Below are 22,126 nucleotides of genomic sequence, written 5' to 3' on the forward strand. Positions count from 1 at the left end.
AGAAGATGGATAGCTCAGAGACCACAAACCCACAGAGCCCAACTTCTGGAGTGCCCCATGCTCAGTGATGCACCTGAGTGGGACAAGCAAGGTCAGGGGCAGCTTGAAATCTTCTCATGAGACAGAATTCAGCCTGTTGTGTTTAACTGCTACTGGCATTGGTGTTAGTATCTGCAGTGCTGGAAAGCTGTTCATAATTTGGGCAGCACACTGCATGAAGCACAGGGTACTTCTGTATGATTTCTACAAGCCTATTCTCAATTTTACAGTAAAAGCACATAAAAATATATTTTCTACTCTGTTTTGTAGTGTAATGAATGGTTGTGGTTTTTTTCCTCTCAGCCTCACTGTGACCTTCTGGCATTGGGCAGGCTGCCCCAAAGAGACTTCCCCACACACCAGTCCTTTCCTGCATTCTAGAAATGCATTTCCAGTTTTTTACTTGACAATAAGTCACTCTCAATTCCCCTGTGAACTTCCCAGATCTTTAGATAAGACACTAAAATAGGAGCTGTTACTACAGAAAAGGCTTCTCCTGGATGGTGGAAGATGTAGGTCCAGCTACCTTTCAGTTTAATTTGCCATTTATAGTCCTTCAAGTAATATTTGAGAAGGTTACTAAAAGGCAAGGTTTCTTTTTCCTTTCCAACTCAAGTATTTAAAATCTTGCAGCTCATTGAAAGCCACAAAAACTCAAACACTTGTGCCATTTCTAAACAGGCTTGTATTATTTCTATGTCAGCAGATAAAATACCTCCAAAAACAATGTCCCAAAAATAAATCCTCAGCAATTACATGAAGACCAAGAAAGGTATAATCACTAAGCATTTAAAATAAGGAGACAATAGAATCTTCACCCAATAGGATAAATACCTTTAAAAGTCCCAGTAACTTCAATGCAAATTTAACTTAGAACAGCTGTGAGACAATCTAAAAATGAATTTGTGAACAGAATAATTGATAAGACTCTTGGGTCCTTATTTCTGTGTGCTCACATAATGGCAATTAAAGCTAAGCACCTTTGAATGGCCTCTAAACAAGCACATGAAAATCTAGGAGAACCTTTGAGTGGGGATTATGCATTAACCTAATGTTCATAATCATGCTCAGAAAGTTTCTCTTTGAAAGCTTGAAACAGAAATGTTAATAATCTCAGGCAAATAAAAAACCTTAAGCTATTGCAAAAGGTAACTTTTGAATCAAGTATATAATAGGTAATAAAACTTCAAAGGATTCATCACTCACTGCAATTAAAATGTCCAACACAGATTTTTAAATAGCCTTCTCATGTCTAAGGAAACTTTTTTCCTCCAAGTAAATAACTGAACTCTCAGGTGAAGAACATCAGATTATTTTTTTTTTTAGGGATAAACATTGCTTTCATCTGTGGTGCAGTGAAAAGAGCACAGCATCATAGACCAAACTGGCAATCAAAGCCATTTCCACTTTGCCTATTTTGTTCTTTGAGGGTTCAAAGTATCAATCCTCCTCTTAAAAATCTTCAAGCATGAACAGTGAACATAAAACAATTAACAACTTATGTGAGAGACTAACAAGACTCTAGGAAAAAATACTGCCTCTTCCCCAGTCCCCATACAACTAACTGGAAATCTTCCATACTTTGGTAGAAGAGAGGATGTCTGTCTACAGCATGATGACAGATATGAGCCACAGACAGGAGCACACTCTAACAAGTTCTCCCTAGGTTGCCTAGAAGAGGCAAAAAAATTAAAAAAAAAAAAAAGAAAAGGAAGATCTTCTTGTAGCTGTGGTTTTCCAATGAATTGCCAAACAAGAAGCAAGCAGGCAATTCCCTGTCAGATTAGGCAGAACTCTCAGTCTCATCACCACAAGTGCCAGTTACAGAGTCCTCAGTGCTGCAGCCGAAATGCATTGACTCTTATGGAGCCAGGCAGGCAAGATCACCTTGTCTGAGCGCAGTCTCCAGGCTGGAGGAGCACAGGATGCATCCATGGCATGGATGGGAATACTCTGTGACTGCTCATCCTGTGACTGGGAACAACTGCGGCACGAGGACAGGTCTTGAGGAGCAAGTTGTAAACGCAGCCCACAAAAACTCTGTGATGGATGCTGCTTCCACAATACACAAATAAATCATAGCAGAGCAGATGAATGAGTGGAAATTTTGTAATGAAATCAAACTACATAAAATAGAAACTTCATGTTATTTATGGCAGGAAGTCACCTACGTCAGCCCAAAGAACTTATTAAGAGTGATCCTACTAACAGCTGAACTAGCTTGAAGTCTTGCACCCAAACAACACAGTTTAGGCATTACTTATTTCTACTAAACAGTCTCAAAAACCTGCTCTTCTGTAGCACAAATTGGAAGAATTGAAGGGGAAAAAAGTCCCAAGCACCACATCCAAAATCACTTTAGCTTATTTGATGCCTTTAAATTTTACAGGAAAAAAACCCAAGCTTATTTCCAAATCACTTTGCACTTAGTAAACTTTAAGTATAATAGTATTTTTTATCTTCAGACAAGGTCAACTTTATCCCTTGTAAACTGAACAAAAATAAAATAGAATCAAACTGATGCTCTTGTTTTTTAAAGATTGAAATCTGAGAATGATAATTTCCTTTCTTTCATTAGCAAAAGAATGCATGTGTGGACATAGGATGAAAACATTAAAATGCTTAGATTTAGGGAGAAAACAAGGAACAAAAACAAGAGCAATCAAGAGAACAAAAATTAGAGAACTGCATTCCTGTGGCCTGACAGTGTCCTTTACAGACTATCTAACAGAGCTGATGAGGTCAACCTACCACAGATGATCTCAGTATCTTCAAAAGTCATTGACATCCTTCATTAGGACTGGGATTTTATCCTAGTCACTGATGATTATTATCTTCTTTACAGATGTCCTGATCAGAGGTTAAAGTTGTTACCCTATCTCCTAAAATGCTACTTCAGCTAGAAAAAAAATCCACAGACAAATAAAATCTGAAAGCAAAACCTCACATGACCAGGCACAGCAGCCCCAACAGTTCACAAATTTCTATTTCTTCTGAGTAGAGCGATGGCCTGGAGTGATCACAGCCACTTACCTGGACACACATGGATTTTCCACGGGTTTGTGCTCCAGCTTTACTCATGGACTTCTGGAAATCCCTGCTCTGACCCAGACCTGAAGCAGCACTAGCTGAAAAAACAGAGCATGTTATGTGCCCCACCAGCATGGACCTGCATCCAGCTGCAAGCAGCTTCCCGAGAGAAGGACAAGTCTTGCACTGACAACTCTTCACTAACAAGCAGCACATCTGGATTTTGCCCCAGGTGTGTCACAGCCTGTTCAACCTGATCCCCATCTGCTGCATTATGATCCCCATCTGCTGCAAAAGGGCAATTGCTTTGTGAGACCCAAAACAATCCTATAGATGTCAAGATAAAAAGCAACTTCCCGGTCTTTTTCCTTTACTATTGAAATTAATGTCAATGTTCTCACAAAAACAAAAAACCCAAAGCCCTCAGCTACAGCTTTGATAAAGGACCATGTTTAAAACCTGAGGACTCTGCTAAGTTTGAAGATGCATGGCAAACACATCAGGTGGTGTAACTGCAGACCACGCTTTATGTCAGTATATACACTATGTCAACAGATACACACCAGCTGAGGAACTGATATAAGCATATGTTTAAATCTCTGCAGAGAGAGACCTAGACCAAAACAGAACTGCAGGAGAAGCTGTTCCCTCTCCGAAATGGCACTGTGTAGGAAGAAAATGCTTTTTGCTATGTTAAAACATCTCCACATTCTTCCTTCTTGTTTTTCTTATACTTTCAAAACAAGACTTCTATACAGAAGGGCGCAGGCAGAACCTAATACATTAAAACATAAACAGCTTTCACCTCAGTAGCAGCGCAGATCAGTATGTGTACGGTGGCACTGAGCTTGCACAACTTGTTCACACAAACTCCCTACTACGCGCCAGCAGTTTGCCAGAGAAAGGCTATTGAATCCTTTTAGAGCCATTCAAGCAACAAAAGGACACCCCCTCCACACACAATCATCACAGCCTGCCTTATCAAAGCACTTCACAAGTCTTGCTGCTCAGCATCCTTATTTTTCAGCAATTATTGTTCTGACAAGTAACCCTTGGGCAGTGTCCAAGAATAAGGGGAATTTCTGCTGTGGGATGCCTGGAGTGCTCCTCCTCTGCTAAGTAAAGCAATACAATCAGTGTGTGAATGTGTACAGAAACAACACAACCCACCTGCCTTCCAGGTGGGCCTGAAGAGGTCACAGGGTGAAAAAGCAGCCCATCTGGGAGCTGCCTCTTGGCTGTCTTGGACTAAGTGATGCACCATGTAGAAGTAAAAGCAGGCAGCCCCTGTCCACAGGCACCTGTGCATCAGCCAGCTTTCCCAGAGCCAGCCCTCCAAGCACAGGAAAAGGAGCTGCGTCTGAAGGCACATTCAGTAGAAGAACCAATGCTGAGCTTTAGCTTTGGTGCAGCCACTGGTGAAGTTTGAGAGCACCCATATAAAGGGTTGCAAAAGCTGCTAACTAGATACTAACTCAGCACCAACCAGGAGATAAAATATCTTATCATGGTCCATGCCAACAACTAAACCACTGTTTGGCCCAGATTAATGAATATAATACTTGACAAGAGCAATTGGAGATTAATGGCCTGTAACTGCCTGGCTACCTTGCACTCTGTAGGGTCAAGTACATTAATGTCAGCAGAGAAACAGCTTGTCTCAACCCAGTGCTAGCACTACAAAGACCCATGAACTTGGAGATACGAGGGCCAAGCTCCCAGAGCCACTTTCTGTCACTAAGGTCTGTTGGTGGCCGATTCTCATGAGGAAGAGTCCTCATGCAGGGGGATTTAACTCCCCCAGAGCGCACTGTGGATGGATACCCTGGCATGTTCCACTCTGCAGGGCTGTGGCTGAGGCAGGAACCAAGGGGCAGCAAAGGCAGCAGACAGGAGAGCAGGTCACTCTGCTGCCACCAGGGCTGGGATGGAGGCAGCCCAAGACCCAGACAACCCCAGGCAGTCCCCTGACCCCATCTGTTCTTTGCTTGGCATATTTTCACGCAGGACAGAAATAAAGCCAAAATCTTCTGCTGTCCTTGGTCACTGCATTTAACTGCAAAAAAATCACTGCTCTAACATTTGCAGAAATATGCCCTTTGCTCTGCTTTCCAAAACCAGGGTATTTCCAGGGGGCTGAGGAGCTGACCCCTGAGCAGAGGCCAGGCTCACTGGAGCACCTCTGCCCACCTTCAAATAACTGATGTGCTGAGGCCATACAGCTGCAACACTGCAAGTAAAAGTGGTAGTTCTCAAATCTGGACACACGTATGCCCATACAGAGACCCCAGCTGTGCCTTAATTACAGTTAGATTATTTAGCCCCTTTATCTAGGAGTAAAAAGTAAACCACAGATAATCTGGAGAATAAACTAGAACCACTCTTCCTGAGAAATTGTTTTCTGGAATGCATAGTGAAGAAAAACAAAAACTGTAACTTATACAGCTCCCAAGGGAAAAATGAATATGCCAGCTGATCTTTGAAAAGTCCACTAGGAGTGCTGAGCAAAATTTTAAAGCACAATATGCTGTGCCTTCTTCAAACTCCTTCAGAGGAACCTTTGCCCTACCTCCTGGAGGTAGCAGAAATTATGTTTGTGAGTTCATTGCTCATATGCATATTCTGGGTGCAGGCAAGAGTATAATAATACAGGGAGAAGTTGCATTACCCTGTGCTAAATCTCTGAACAACAGAACAGTTTGAAATAACTTGTGAATCCTCTCTCTTACCCCATATTCCTCAGTTTCTCAAATATAAGTATGCAGAGAAAGGGGGAAGGCAGGGAGAGGGCAGGATGACCCTGTGGTGTCTCACAGGGCTGGCACCTTAAGACACACACCAAAGAGTTGCTGTGATACAATGGGAGCAGGAGCCACAAGAGCCAGAACATCCTCCACACCCAGCACATGCCTGGGAAGTGTGTTTTGGCCACAGAGGTCATACAGCTTTCAGAGGTGCTCCTGGCACTTGGAGAGGGGATGTGCAGCATCCCACCCACTCCTCCAAGCTCCAGGGCTTTCCACAGAGCCAGCAGCCACAATTCTGCTACAGTGACAAAGCTCCCCAGCAACTCTGCTTACTCCCCTCCTTGCTATCTCCATCAACATTCCTTAAAGAGGACCTGGAAGGAGCACCAGATATGTGCTGTTGGTATCAGCCCCTAAAACATCTCTACAGAGTACATGGGAGCAAATATATAATGGACAGCATCAAAGGAAGAAACAGGAGGTAAAAAGTGGCAGCCTATAAATGTACCTTTGGACAAGTTTTACTTTTCAGTTTCCTCAGCTAAAGGTGCTTTAAAAAGTGTGTTTTGACAAAAAAGCCTTCAGCTCACCTCTAAGAGCAGAGGACCTTTGGCCATGATGTGGCCATGAAGTAAAGGGGGTTTCTGTACCCAATATCACTCTTTCTCCCCTCTGAATCCTCACCTGATTTCACATGCCACTCCCCCATGGCAGCAAGCTCCTTGGGGCAGAAACCCTTCTCTCTGTGCCTGCAGGATGCACACTGCAGCCTCACAGTGCTTCAACACCACCACTGCTACAGCAAGGTACACCATGGCTGCTGGACTCTCAAGTGCAAAATCAACTCTGTCTAGCTAGAGAAGAGGAAAAAGAGACCCAAACAAAACCCTGAGCACATTAGTCACTGTTAACTGCTCTTTCCAGAAACATAACATTGAAGCCTATTTACTGGCAGGGAGATTTTGTGATGGCTCATAGCTAAGATCAGCAAGAAATCCTTTGAAATACACATATATACACATTAAAACTTGAGTGTTTTACCTTTCCCCTCAAAAGCAATTGCTGCTATCAAGTACACCCCTCTCTTACAGCCACATGTTCTGTTTAAGAATACCTAATCAGAAAAACATTCAGAGGTATTTAATCAGGTTTTTCTTTTCTCTTTAATGACCTAATGTTTTGGTTTGCATCTGCTGCCAACTCACGCTGGGTAGAAATTTAGTACTGTCAGCATTTAATTATTATTTTAACACAGATTTCTCTACCTTCCTACAGTGAAGAAATAGCTGGAAAAAAATGCCACTATGTGCAGTTTTTTAAGCCATTAGACACCATCCTTGTTATTTAGCCACACTGGAAATTACCATTCAAGGACATCCAGATGCTCGCTCTGCCATCCCCTGCTAGGGCAGATGCTCCCCAGTCTGCAGCTCCATAGCCAACCTGAGGGACAGTGACCAAGGGACATCCTGGAGGGACTGCAAACACCCTACCCCAGAAACTCAATAATCTGGGATAAGGCTCACCAAAAGATCTGCCAAAGAGCTGGAACACAGAGCACCTGGTTGGTGTTGTATCTTGAACCATAAATAACAAATCACACTGTTTCTTTTTGTCAGCTTAAAACTCATTTTCCTAATTTTTCCTCTCCCTGACTGAAACTAATAAATTAAATTCTGTAGCCCACAACAGGCTACAGGGGAAACACATGTGTTGGACTGATGCAGACTTCAAGATGGGTTTGTTTCATTCATACAGCGTGGGGAAAAATGACCCAAAAAAACTGGTTCTATGAAATTCAAAAGAAATCAAGAGCTGAGCTCATGGTAAGCTCCCAGCATCATTTTAAGCACTGCACTGCATGGTGTTTTGCAGACAGGACAAGTGCATGGAGAGTTCCCTTCCCACTCCCAGCCAGTCTGGTGAATGCCTGCTCCCTGCTCTCCTCCTGAAAAGCAGGATTGAGGCTTTGGCCCTCACAAAAACCATTGGAGAAATGAGTCTGCAGCAAAGCAGAGCCTGTGACAGCAATGTTAAATGGTGCAAAGAAGGAAGGGCTGTGAGGGCACTCATGGATAACTCCATCTTCCAGAGCGGATGGAATAGTCAGCCACAGACTAATTAAAACAAGCCTTAGTCTGTGATAGCAATCTAAGATAACACTAAGAGGTTTGTCACCCACGGTAAAAAAAAAACCAGAGGCCAAAACTGCATGCTACTGCTGGACCTGTGTCTATAGAAACCACATTTAACCTTAGCAGAGGATCCAGCTACACAGGTGACTCTTTATTTGAGAAACACAACACCCTGTTTGGTGTATGCTGACCTTTGCATACAGTCATACTCCATTTAAAAGAGAAACATGAATATGGCAAAAGACAAGAGAGGCTGGCAGCAACAGGAAGGTAACAAATTTCTGCAACAGGGAGGTAAAAAATTTCATTTCTCTGATGGCAAAGCAGGGCTCTCTTACACAGCTGGCAGGAATGAAGCATTGCTCTTCCATACCTGAAAAGGCGAAGTTGTGGATATGGGATTTTAAATCCAGATGGTCACCATCAATGGAACTTAACTGTGATGAATAAAGAGGCAGCTATTTCATCTGCTTAACATTAACTCTTCTCAGAGTGCATTTTATAAGTCACATGCAGAGAGCAAAGGGCATATGCTTAAGAAGCCTAATACAAACCAAGTTTCTCAGGGCAGAAGAAAGGGAAATAGCCTTGGTTACTGAGAGTATTTGAATGTCACTCTGTTAGACTGTGCATTGCATTTGACAGAGCTAGCAAAGGAAATGAGAAATGATAACTGATAGTGCCCTGATTAGATCAGCCACCTTGGGAAAGGTGCTGAAGCAGAGATATTTCACTAAAATAAGGAGAATCCTGGGAATAGATTTCTGGCAAGTGATCGCAAAGGAGATATGGCCAGAATTAAAAATGGATTTTGCAGGCAGATAAAATGTAATAGATAGAAGGTGGCTCAAAATGATATATCGTGAGGGCCTACAAAGCAACTATAAAGTTTGTTCACAGATATTTAACATATAGAGATCCTAGAAAGACTTAACTCCAAAATACACTGGCTGTGTTATTAACTTTATTGTGCAGAAATAAAACAATGTTGTATTAAAGCTCTCTAGCAAAAAAGGAAGCTGCCTTCTCCCCAGCTATCCACCTCTGACTTCAATGGAGTTGCATTATTTTATACCACAAGATAGAAGTAGAACAGGAATATCATCTTGTGCTTCTGACTGACAAAGATACATGAAAATGCACATTTCTTTATCTTGAAGTAAATCACTTTATTAATGATGGATAACTAGAGGCAGTGGTAATTAATATATTGTAATAAACTCTGTGGATGCATTTCTATAGCCTAACCATGTTTCCTTCTTCTGAAGCTCACAAAGTAGTTCTTTAGACTGATACTTAGGCATTTTTAGGCTAGCTAGCTAGGCTTAGCTAGCTTTACTAGCTGTTAAAAAAAGTCTTCAGTGATCCTGCTGTCCACATCTGTCTGTTTCCTCCTTAAGAAGTTCAGCCAAGCAAATATAAAGACAACTCTGTTCTTGCAGTTCTGTACAGCGTGGTGGCCAAGACCGAAACTCGATGACAGTAACTTGGGGAAAGGCTGCTAGCTGGGTTCAGTCATTGCACATCAGAGCTCCCCACCACAAAACAAGTGTGTTGACAGCCCATCTTCACTTGCTCCTGTAGTGTCACAGGACTCTTAGATCAGTCCATGGGCTGAAGAGACTGCAAGTCAATAAAGACAAATACAATGCTCCCAGGGGCCCGAGTCTGGCCCTGTGCTCCTCCCTTCATTGGCCAGTAAAATGCTGAATTTTGTGCAAACAAGCAATGGTTTCTGTGTTGTTCAGAACAGAATAAAGATATCACAGTTACAACAACAAAAATCTGGGTTGCAGCACACCTGTGTATTACAAGATCTTCTCACCCACTGGCTCCAAAGAGCCATATGTGCATCACTCACACTGCCAGAATGGGAACAGTCACATAAATCACCTTTGGTATCAATGGAAGATGCACTTGACAGAGCAAAAATTTCTGAGGATCAGCCAAATTCTAACACTTTACCTACCACTGGGATACAAGTTAGTGATAACCATTATCACCATCACTGTATCAGTGACAGCAATGGAGCACCAAATTCTGCGTCCATAACACCACTGCCACTGTATCCCTAGGGAGCTCCCCCTGAATATGCAAAGTTGGAATTGAAATATAAACTATTTACATGATCAAATGCCAAGCTGTTTGCTGAGGCAAAATCTTCACTGAAATCAGCTAGGACTACCACAATCAATAGATTTTGGCATGAGAAGGAACAAGTTTCAGTTTTTGCCAGTGTTCATGCCCATACTGGCACCAGAATGGAAGCTTTTCCAAAGTGCCATGCTGCTTACTTCCTCACCCACAGATGTCCCACCTAGGCTGAACCTCTTGCCCCTTGCATTTGGAAACAATCAATCCATGTCAGATTCTGCACCTGGGGTGGGGCAACCCTGGATGCATGGACAGACTGGGGAGTGAGAGGCTGGAAAGCAGTGCTGTGACAAGGGACCTGGGGGTCCTGGTCAATGGCAAGCTGAGCCTGAGTTTGCAGTGTCCTGGAGCAAGGAGGGCCAGGCGTGTCCTGGGGGACACCAGACACAGCACTGCCAGCCAGGCAAGGGAGGGGATTGTCCCCCTCTGCTCTGCCCTGGGGCAGCCTCACCTGGAGTCCTGTGTGACAATGTAAAAAAGCCATCAAGCTGTTAGAAATCCTTCAAAGGAGGGGCACAAAATGGTGAAGGGCCTTGAGGGGAAGCCATACAAGGAGTAGTAGAGGTCACTTGGTCTGTTCAGCCTGGAGAAGAGGAGACTGAGGGGAGACCCCACTGCAGTTACAACTTCCTTGTGGGCAAGAGGAGGGGCTGGCACTGACCCCTGCTCTGTCATGACAGTGACAGGACTGAGGGAATGGCCCAAAGTTGTGTCAGGGGAGGTTTAGGTTGGATATAAAAAAGGTTCTTCACCCAGAGGTGATTGAGAACTGGAACAGGCTCCCCAGGGCAGTGGTCACAACCCCAAGCCCGACAGAGTACAAGAAGTGTTTGGACAACACACTCAAGCACATGGTGTGATTCTTGGGGCTAATTCTGTGCAGTGTCAGGGGCTGGACTCCAAAGATCCTTGTGGCTCACTTCTGACTCAGACTGTTCTATGATTCCCAGCACTAGCACTCCAGAGACCCCATCAAAGGAGAGCTCTATTTCTGAAATAAACCCATCTCTTTCCAATAGCCCAAGAGCTGAATTCTGCTGCCTTCATCATCGTTGTTTTGAATGAGTGAAAGGTGGGAGGGAAGTTTCTGTCAACATTAATCAATGTTTAGGTGGTTCCCTGCCCATTCATTCATGTGCTAAAAGTGTTTTTGACAGTAGGAAATCCACTGAATATAAGCAGGCCAGTAGCAGCTGCTTGAGAAATGCCAATAGTACTGTGCATACCTTCCAAATTTCCCCAACGTCCCTAAGTTATTAGCGGGTGACAGGAGCTTAAATAAAGCATGTGAAACATGAAAGCAGGACAAATAATTATATTGGTAGAGAGACTTCTGTATTGGAGAGATTTTTTGCTCCAAATACCTCATATCAACTGTAAGTTTTTGGGGTCAGAAAGAAAATTGGTTTTCCATACTGTGTCTTTGAGGGATGCCTGGAATCCCTGCTGCTCTCTGATCCCACCTGGTATCCCCACAGAACTAGCAGTAGCTAACAGTAGCAAGCAAGATTGAACACAAACTCAGAATAAAAATTACTACCAAAAAATTCTGCTCCAGATTTCAAAGCACTTCCTGAACTGTGCACATCACACCATGATCGAGCATCCTCATTTGAGAGAGAGCACAAAAGGCAAGATGGGAGGAAGCCTGGATCAAATAAACCAAGTGCAGACCATATGGGGAGGGGGTAGAGTCCACCAGAGCTTGGGACACAACCCTCAAAGGGAGAAAGGGCAAGTGGGCAAGACTAATACTATTCCCAACATCAGCATAGCAAAGGCTGTTTCCTGCAGCTCTTTGAGGAAAGATAACACTGCTTTCCTAGTAAAAAAAAAAAAAAAAACCTTTGTCACTAGCATTGTAAAATTATACCCTTAAAAAGGGGCTCAGGGGCTACATACTCATGTCCAGCCCTCTCATCTGCTCCATTCCTTCAATGGAACAGGCACAAAGCACCAGACAAGCTGATCCTACAGCCACAGTCTCTAATCAGCCTGGGTGACAGCTGAGGGCACATGGCCTCCTTGTCAGCCCTCTAGGAATGGGAGCAAGGCTGCTGCAGGAGCACACACCAGTCCTCTGCCTCCTGCAAACTGCACTGCAACAGGACCAGGCCCTCGGATTCCCAGCCCCAGCACTGCAACAGGGGAACTGCTGCTTTCTGGGGAGAACCCAGAGTGACCCACAGTGAAAGGCTTCACACCTGTTACTGTGCCTCCAAGCCCACCACATCTTTCCTTGCCTTCCCCAGGAAACACTCTCAACCATTTTGGCTTCAGGATGCTCAGCCTATTTTCTCAAACTGCTGCAATGGCAGCTTTCCATACAACTAGGAAACAAACCAGTCCACTTGGAAAGCCAAAATGCTTTCTGTTTCTAAAGACACTGACTTCTGTTTCTGAAGACTGACTTTTCCACCCAGGCTGGCTGCTTCCGAGGTGCTGGTCTGGAAGATCACCAGAGTCACCAAGAGAAAATGGGGATTTCCTCACCTGTCAGAAACGGTACCCTGGCTTAGCAAAAACAAAGGATTTTTAAAACACTTAACTTTTCACAATTCGTGCTGGATTGTTTTGGGTGTTTTTTTCTTGTTTTGGTACAATTAATTCAGTCCCATTTCCAGTCAGGCTGGTTGCAGTTGTTGCACTGGGCCCCAGGACCATGAATGGCTTACAGTTGCTGCACTAATGAGATGGGCTAGTAAACAAGGGTGACCATACTAATACATATGCCCAAGTTCTACATTTTTCCTAGATTTTAATCTCATTTTCCCCACATTTTACCTCATTTCTTCCAGTCTGTGCTTTTTTCCTCCTTGCATAAAGCTACTACATCCCGAGTGAGATCTCCTGTTCAGCCACAACACAAACTGAAGCTGCAATGTTTCTCTCAGACCTTCCTCATCACAACCCAGCCCTGCTCTTGCCAGACACAGCAGACCAGCAGGAACCCATCTGCTGCCTCCCCTGCACCCACAGGTGGTTCAGCACTGCACCGCTCCCTGCCCTGGGGTCCAATATCTGGGGTGCAGCAACTGCAGCTACAATGCCGGTGCATTTAATCAGGACACTGTGACTTCCCAGCACCTCTCTGAATTTCCTGAGCAAGGTGTCTGCAGCCTGCCTGGGATGGCAGGGCCAGCAGGCACAGTGCCCAGCTGGGGGTGCCCAGGGTGAGTGGGGCTGACAGGGCCACGTCACCCCAGGAGAGCTCGGCAGAGCTCGGCACAGCGCAGCTGCGGCAGCGCCATTAGTGACGCTGCTGTGACCACCCCCAGGACACGCAGGCCTGCTGCACCATTACAGGAGACTACTTGGCAGCAACAGAAGTGAGGAGGGGAAAAGAAGTGAGGAGGGGAAAATTAGACATACCAGTGAAGATGTAGCTTATTTATGGTTCAGCTTTTCAAAGTTTACTAACTAGTACAGATTACTCATGGCTCATATCTTTAGAGAAGTCAGTGTCATTCCCTTTCTATTCTTAACTCTAAGTAATATTTTATGGTTCTGCTATTCCTCCTTTCAGACAGAATGACATTTGTCCAATCTTGGCTTTATGAGATGTTGTCTTCTGTCTCTCTTCGTCCTTGTCTGGCAATGGTTCTGCACCTCCAGATCCTCTCCCCCAGCTCCTGCTGTGGCCGCAGTCTTGGTCCGTTCTGAACACCCTCCACACCCTGGGCATGACCTTATTCACTGTGACACCAGTTCCTACTGTGCCAATGTGAAATGTATTTTCTGTCACTGACTCTCCTCTCCAGCCAAGCCCATCTCTCAGCCTGCCTTGCTGACATCTCTTGCTGGGCCCCTCATCATCAAATCAAACCCAATACAGCTGTAATGGACCTTGTGAACTTCCTTTGCTTGCCCAGCCTCTCTATCCCTTCTGAACAAACTTCCACGCTCCCTGTTGCCCAGGCCTATAACCTCTTCCAGTTCCACCATTCTTCACAGCCTCACTCTTCTTGTAGTACCACCTGACACACCTTCAGGTGGTGTAAGTCAGTGTAATTACACTAACTCAAATGGCATTACACCAATTTACAAGAGATGAGTTTCTGTCCTGGTGCCTCTAAAAGCAAATATATTCTATTTGACAAGTAAAAACCTTCAGCCAGTTCCCTCAACATCTCTCGTATTTATTACTGTGATCTCTTGCCCTCTGGACTCCCAACAGCCACATTCTTTTCAAAACACGACTCCTGAAATTCTTACACATGCCTTAGCTCTCCACTGTTCCCAACTCAGAATATTCTCTTCCAATCTCCAGCCTTGTGTATCTACCCACTGACCACTCCTAAGCCAGTGCTTGGCTCCTTAAGCCTTCTGAATATACCTGAAATAATCTGGTATGCTAACAATATTTAACTGACAGTAACAAATCATTCACTAATTCACAGATTTATGTTATAATAAAATAGAGAAAAAAAAGAATTTTAAAGAAGAATTTTAAAAAGGAAGGAGAGCCACCATGAAAGCTAAACATCAAATTCAAATTCAGGCACAATTAAAAGGCACATGTTTAACACAAGGTGGGCACATCTGCAAATGTATGTACTGAATCACCAAGATTACATGAAGCATTACTTGCTATTTGTGCCCCCTAACACCAAGCACTGTGCTATCCCAGGTGAGCTGAAAGTTTCATAACCATTTTAACACCAGTATAAATCTCTGCTTAAGCTAAACATGCCACAGTATAAAATGATGCAATGGATACCACAATAACACCCTGCATCTTCACACTCTCTGGACCACAGTGAAGACTTGGCACTTAGTGGATCTGACCTAGCCACTGTAGCTATCTTTGTATAAATGTTTCCAGTTTATTAAAAAAAAAAATCAAAACAGAAAAAAAAACACCAAAAAACACCTTATATGCTTTTTTTCAGATTAGTATCTATTTAAAAAAAAAAGAAAGAAAAGCACTTTTCAAAAAACTAGAATAACAGCTTCATTTAGGGTTTCCACACCTGGAGGGCTGCAAGAACATGGAGGCAAGATCAGGTCTTTAATGAGAGTACTAAGGACTTCACCATATGCACCATGCCAAAATGAGAAAATGTTAATGAAGTGAAAGTATATTAGTGAATTATTAAAATTTCACTCCTCTCTGCAAAGCACAGAGTAAGAAAAACACAGTGAAGATAATGATAGAAATAGGATCAAAACATTTGGATCCTTTCACCACCTCCAACATAAAAGCTTTACAAAATCTGGTGTTAAAATTAACATATTAATTGAGTAGCTTCTACAAATGATCTACTGTAAAACCCAGTTCAAAACAAGTTGGAGTTGAGGATAAAATGAGACATAAATCAGTTAAATCTAGATGGGTCAGACCTACAGCTTCCTCCCATCTCTAATAACCTCTCATAACCCCTTCTAATACCTCTGCTCCTCTCCACAGCAAGCCCAGCCAGCAATTAAATTGTCCACAGGAAGATGTCACTGAGGGAAGAGTGAGCAGGCTCTCTATGGATGGGCTGGGGAGTTCATGTCTGTGTGCTGTGCCAGAAGTTGTGTCCAGGGAAAAGCTCAGCCTCACTACGAAGCCCAAGAGCTAAACCAGAAAGCAGCTCTGCAGCAGGGTCTGCAGGGGTGCCAGGGTTGGACAGGGGAGGTTTGATGAGCCTGGGAGCAGAGCAGGGCCACAGGAGACACGAGGCCACCGCTTTCAGTGGGGCAGGCAAAGGTCTGGCAGAGAACTGCACTGAAAAGAACAGGGGCTTTGCCATGTAGTATTAAAAAGCACTTTCCAACAAAGCTGCCATTCTGTAAAATGCTTTCCAGGGTCTAGCTTGGATTGCCTTGTACATAAAGTCCCGTCTGTTAGGACATCTGGAGTGCTCTCCTTGCAACAAAAGTAAATGTGCCCAGACATGGTGAGCGGGCTCTATCAGCAAGCTGGTGGCAGGTAAGCACTTTGCCATTAGCATCCCACCAGGGAATCTCACACTTTGCCTAAGCAAACAGTTCAGTGCAGGGTCCCAGCACAACTCAGAACATGGGAGGCAGGCAAAGGAAGAAACTGGTGTAGGCCACACGCATCCCACCGCTGGAATACTTGTCTTTATTTGGCTTTAATCTATTTCCAGTAAAATGTAAAACATTCAGCGTTGGAAATTTCATTGTATCAGCTAACATTGATACAAATTCCTGCTAATGTTGTGAAAAAACATCTAGGGAGATCTTTCCATTCAGTGGCACCTACCAAGCCTGATCAGAGGTCACAGCCTTGCCATCTGTCTGTCCTGCAGTCAGTGTGGACACAGAGAAAACCATCTCCAGCAGAGACTCTTAGACTACAGACAAAAGAAATAAAAGAGCAACAAAATACTGTCCAACATAATAAATAGAAGCTTTGCCTCCAGTAGACTTAGCTTGTCCAATTTTCGCAGACATTATGGAATAGATGCATTTTATGGAGAATTTTGTAAGAGCGTAATGTGTCCTCTATGTACCTCCCTGAGAGTAGTGGGGAGGCACTGATCGCCAGCCAGCAAGGGGCCACCAGAGCCTGGGCTAATGTGCAGGTGGCCCTACAGAGCCCACCTGGAAGCTGTGTGTCCAGCTGTGGTGAGTTCCAGCCACTGCCCAGGCCCCCTTCACCAGCCACCTCCAGAGCAGGGCTATCCCCTGCCCTGCACCCATCCCCAAGGGGAACAAACGGGACACAGGGAGCCTCACTCCTTCCTGGGCTACACTGACACCCACGGTACAAACTCCTGGCTAGACAGCCAGCTTCAGCTCAGAACAGCTCTAAGTCCCACGGATGCCAAAGGCATCTAAAGTCTTACAGTGAGCTTAGGGAGGGCTTGAGTTGCTCTTACGCTTCGCAGCTCAACTTGAGGCATTTTAAATGGGGAAGAATTTCCCAAACTAGAACAGAATCACTTCCCAAAAAATGCCCTGCCTTGCAGAACTTCAGGCTGGTTTCCCAGAATCAGCTGATCACTTCTGAAAATACACAGCTGTAATTTTACACTTAACTGAAACACTGCTCTGTTGGACTACTTTTTTTTTTTTTTCATTATTTTGTTACAATTTTACTTTGGCTTGGTCATGACAGAAGGTAACAAGGCAAATGCAGTTTCACTACAAATATGTCAAAATTGTGGCCAAAGTCACACTGCATTGTGTTACATCTAAAGTCATGAACTGGCAAATTCCAGCATCAACCACAACAGTCCCATTCCACTCCAGTCTAGGCTTCCAGACAGCCCTGGCAGCTTCTCCTGCCAGAAACAGCTCCTCACACCAAGACATCTCCTACAACAAAAACCCACCACTTGAATCTATTCAGCATGCCAGGCAGCTTCTCACAAATTTATATAACTTTTCCATGTTTCCCCCTCAAAACCCTCTGCAAAGCTTAACACCATAAAAACCCCGTTGTGAGCTGACATCAGAGAAATGTTTATTTCCCTGGGCCTCCCTGCTTATGAGAACACACAGAGCTAAACTGCAGCCCTCACCTTTGCTCTGCACCTTCATCCAAAGCCCTGTCTAACCTTACAAGCCTCCAACCTGGCATCCCAACCACGCTGGGCAGAGACCAGAAAACAACTGGCATTTTCTGGAACCACTGCTTATATTCTCACCCCCAGCCCCACACCCCAAACACACACACACCACACTGGTGCATTAGCGTGAGTACACTTGGGACACATGAACATATTTTCTAAGTTTTAATCCATTAGCAATTGCTAATTAAGGGGCAATTAATTTGACTCCCAGCTCTGCTCCTAATTTGCCTTGCAACTTTGTGCAGTCCATGTGAAATGCGAAGTTTCAGTTTCCTATGCTCCCACAACTTCTGTGGATATCAGAACATTAATTTCTGTAAAGTGATTTATGATCCATGATGAAAGGCAGTTCAGAACTGTAAGAACTGCTGCTATTAGTAAATAACTGGTGCATTTTTTGATCTTTCATTTTAATGGGGGAAGAAAAAGAAAAGCCCAGCTGAGTATCAGCAATGAGGCTCAAAAGGTAAAAATTGCAAATTGGACACATCTGAAAACATAGCCCAGAGAGGCTGGTGGGGTGGCTTCTTATAACAGCAAAAAAATGACAGGACAACACAAGCATTTAACTTCTTGCATTTCCCTTGGGAATGCCTGACATCATAAAACTTTCACAAGCTAAAATCATTAGAGATAAATAAAGTAGCACAGACATGGAGGGTGATGAAGGGTCAACCTTGGAGATACCTAATCCAGCTCATTTCCTTCAACGTGTAAAAACAAGTAACCGACACGTTTCCTGCCCCTGAACCTTCCTGCCGATAAGGCTGCTCCCAACAACAGGAAATTCGCCTCTAGAAGCAACAGCACACTTTTGCTACCAAGCCAAACTTTCTCCATCTGAGCTCCACAGCAATTAAAAGCAGCATTTGTCTCACCAGAAGTGAGCTGGATTAAACAACTGCCTGGGTCCCTAAGCCTCTGCCCACCACCTCTTGCACCCTGGTGCCAGCCCAGCTGCCAACAGGGACTCCTCAACCAGAAGCAGGCACTGCTCCCTCTGCCCCTACCATCCCTTCAGCCTGCTCTGCCTGCAACCAAGTTTTAAAGTCAGGCCTTGCTTGGGTTTTTTGAACAGCAAGATCCAAGGGTGTGGGTAAAGAGGTTACTGATCATCTTCACCTCAGTCCCCTGCAAGATTTCCTCCTGATCTGCAAGACTTGATCATCAGCCTCTGGTTCTCTTAAGAAATAATAATACAAAAAGTGTAATATGCAAGCAAACCAGTCATTTAAGGTTTCAAAATGATGATGATTTATACAGCGGGTGAAGCACTAAAGTGCTATTTCTCAGCTTGGTCACTACAAAATGAAGATTAAAGAGAGGAACAAAAGGAAATGTTTTAGATAAAATGCAGTGAATACTCAAAGGCATCTCTCTATCACAAACATCTGAAATCAACGGGTGCTGCCCAAGAAAATAAGCAAAAACATTAACACCTTTCTTGTGAGTTTGCTGTGAAATAGCTCTCTCTTGCTTCAAAAGGAAAATAGCCTCTCCTTTCACACACAATAAACTTTCAATAGTCCAGCAAAGTAAAACTTCAATTTACAACAATAATAGTCTGATTTTCTCATGCTGCATTCAGCAGCAATGAAGTATATTTTATTCTCATATCTCTGCTTTTCTCCTCATAGCATGCTGTAACAGAAATGTGTTTTCTTTTTTTCTTAAAAGCATTGCAAAGGGCTTCCAAAAGTCATTCACCGCTTTTTTTTAATAGGTGATGCAGATATATGAAATAGACTTAATATGCAACTCCAAATCATTATATCTTAATATAGCTTCATAATACAAAGGAACAGAGGGAAATCAATCCCAACTTTATTTCCCAGGTCCATAGATGCCCATGGAAAGAAACATGGCCTGATCATCCAATTCTAAAAAACTCAACCCTTGTTACTTTTGCCTTTTAAGCCCCACGATCCTTCTGCTTTGAGTCTTTTCTCAGCAGCAGGCCAGGCTGGGGCAGGACACCAGTGGGCATGGGACAGGTGGCTGCACCTCCTCAACTCCTCCTTGGATGGAAAGTGCAGGACAAGGTCCAGGGAGGAGAGAGGGAGGCGGCGGTGCAGGGTTTTATTGTAAAATGACCTTGATTTGACAGGCATGTTCTCAGGTTTCAACAGATGCTGTGGGAAAGGCAACAGCAGCCAAGGCGGTCTGCAGGCATTTCTGATGATATGCAGACTTTTTTCTCCTGCCTATTTTTTTTTTTTTTAATACATGGGGGGGGGGGGGGGGGGCGGGGGGAGTCTTCTCAGTTTCCATGACAACAGTGTCTCCACTTGTCTGTTATTAGATACCATCCGCTTCCTGTGTCTAAATTTTTAAACCAATCAGAAAAGTGTTTATAGATTTTGTAGCTCCTGGGACAGTCCCTCTCCTCCAAGAGAGCCACTTTAATGACACGTAACGCTCCGGCAGCCAGGGCTGCAAGGCCTTATATTTTCGGCTGCAAAGTGATCACAGTTTACGCTGTTTACCGGCTGATCCATGGGCTGTGCCAGAGAAAATTGGGGGTTTGCTGCCCCATTTACTGTACCCGTAACAGACGTTACCACGTCAGATTGTTTTAGAAACCACACAAACTCATTGTCATTGTTGGCTGATTTCTGTTTCTGATTCATCCCATGAAACAGCAGGATCTGTCCCTGCGTGACACGCGATCGCCTCGGCGAGGCCGTTATCCCACCGGAGTACCGGCCCGCCCTGACGGAAATGGATTCACGGCACAACATCGCCTGCTGCAATTAAAGTTTCGGCAAACTGGGCTCTAAGAGCAGCCGCACTGTAACCGTGCGAGCAGATTTACACGGGCATATTTCTGATGATGTAAATAATACCTGGCCGCATCACAGTCGGCAAGTCAATAGGGAAATCCTTCTCCAGGGCGCAGGAACACCCGCATACAATTGTGAAGGAATTAACACACGGTAAGTCCAGTTAAGGGAAGAGCCGGCGCTGAAGACCGACAAGCAACGGGGAGCTGTTGTGAGAAGGGGAAAATCCCTTTCCCGGCGGCTCTGACAGGCCAACACTACCGGAGGAGGATGCCCTTCAGGCGGGTGTGCAGGCACAGACGGAGCCCGGGAAGTACCGAGCGGCTTCTTCCCGGGCGGGGATCCAAGCGCCGGCGGCACGCAGGAACAAAAGGGAACGGTGGGGGGGCTGCCCGCCGCCGGCTGCGCTGCTGCCCCAGCAGCGCCCGCCGGAGCCGGGGCCGGAGCCCTGGGGCCGCCCTGTCGGGGGCACAGCCCGCCCGAGATGCGACCCGGCAGCCGCCCCGCACGCCGCTCCGGCTCGTCCCAGGGCGCCCTTCCCTTCTCTTCCCTTCCCTTCCCCGCCGCCCGTTGCCGGCGGGGCTCCTCGGCGGCGGGACGGCGGCAGCCGCGCGGGGCAGCCCTCACAAACGGCCCGGGGCGGCGCCGCTGCCCGCCCGCGGCAGCCGCCGGCCCAGAGGCCCCAAAAGTTTGGCCGCGGCTCCCTGGCCCGGGAGGGACGGGGCGCGGCGATAGCGGCGAGCCCGGGCGGGCGGACACCCGCTCCCGATGACACCGCGAAACGCCCCCGCCGTTACCTCAGTCCGCGTCCTGGCTCCCGCGCCGCCGCGGGGTGGTGGGCGCTCCCCGCGGCCGCCCCGCTCCGCGCCCCGCGGCGGGAGCAGCCGGAGGCAGCCGCAGCCCGCGCCGCCGCTGCCGCCCCCAGCCCGCCCCCGGCGGCGGCGCCGCGCCCCGCCGGGCCCTAGCGCCGCCCGCCCGCCCCGCCCCGCCCCGCCCCGCCCCGCCGAGCCGGCCCCCGGAGCCGGCGGCTGGTGCCCGCGCCGGGCTGCCCCGAAGGAAAAACTTCGGGAGCGGGAAGCTGGCGGGGGCAGGTTGAGAGGCGCTGCTCCCTCGGGGGTGTTTTCCTGCCGCTGTGCGGGGATGCAGCAGGCTCGAGCGGAGGATGCAGGTCCCACGCGTTCTGTCCCTTTGCCTTCAGGGGACTCCTCTCGGGCCCGCTGTCCCCCTGGGGCCGGGCCTGCCCGCCGCGGCACAACCCCCGGCGGGTGCCCACACGGCTCGGCCGCCTTCCTTGGCCGTCGCGTTGCGACTGGGAACGGCCTTCGTGCCACCGGAGCCGTCTTTTACACGTTGGAAAACGACACATGCAGAACTGAAACTGTTATTCTTTACCGTCTTACCCGCCGGGAGCTTCACTGAGGCCTGACACCTCCTTGCCTCGTATTTAGGGCTGAAACAGAGAAACCTCCCCACGCCAGAAGAGGCTGCAATGCCAAGAGTGCACCTGCCTCCTCCTGCCTGCTCCTCGGGCCCTTTGCAGCCTCCTCCAGCCTCCTCCTCCTGCTGCTGCTTGTCCTGCCTTGCTGCCATGAAGGCAGGTGAGGGGGAGCTTTGGGCTGAACGGAGGCCTGGCTGCAAGTGCAAAGGCTGGCAGGATCCCAGAGGGAGCTGGTGCCATCAGCACTGCCACACACCTGGATACTGTCAAG

The 22,126-nt window shown here is 46.1% G+C and overlaps 1 protein-coding gene across 4 annotated transcripts in view; it reads right to left on the reverse strand.

Moving 5' to 3' along the window:
- FOXN3 (forkhead box N3) overlaps positions 1 to 21,266 on the reverse strand; it is a 202,821-nt gene extending 181,555 nt beyond the window's left edge. For all 4 annotated transcript variants that reach the window (XM_054275777.1, XM_054275776.1, XM_054275775.1 and 1 more), the window contains exon 1: positions 21,215 to 21,266. The gene's annotated coding sequence lies outside the window, so the exon portion shown is untranslated. The remainder of the gene's footprint in view (positions 1 to 21,214) is intronic.
- Positions 21,267 to 22,126: the final 860 nt, after the last annotated feature.

Source organism: Melozone crissalis, unplaced genomic scaffold (genome assembly GCF_028551555.1).
Source record: "Melozone crissalis strain CALT ecotype California unplaced genomic scaffold, PUWL_Pcris_2 ptg000018l_1, whole genome shotgun sequence".
Classification (NCBI taxonomy): Eukaryota; Metazoa; Chordata; class Aves; order Passeriformes; family Passerellidae; genus Melozone; species Melozone crissalis.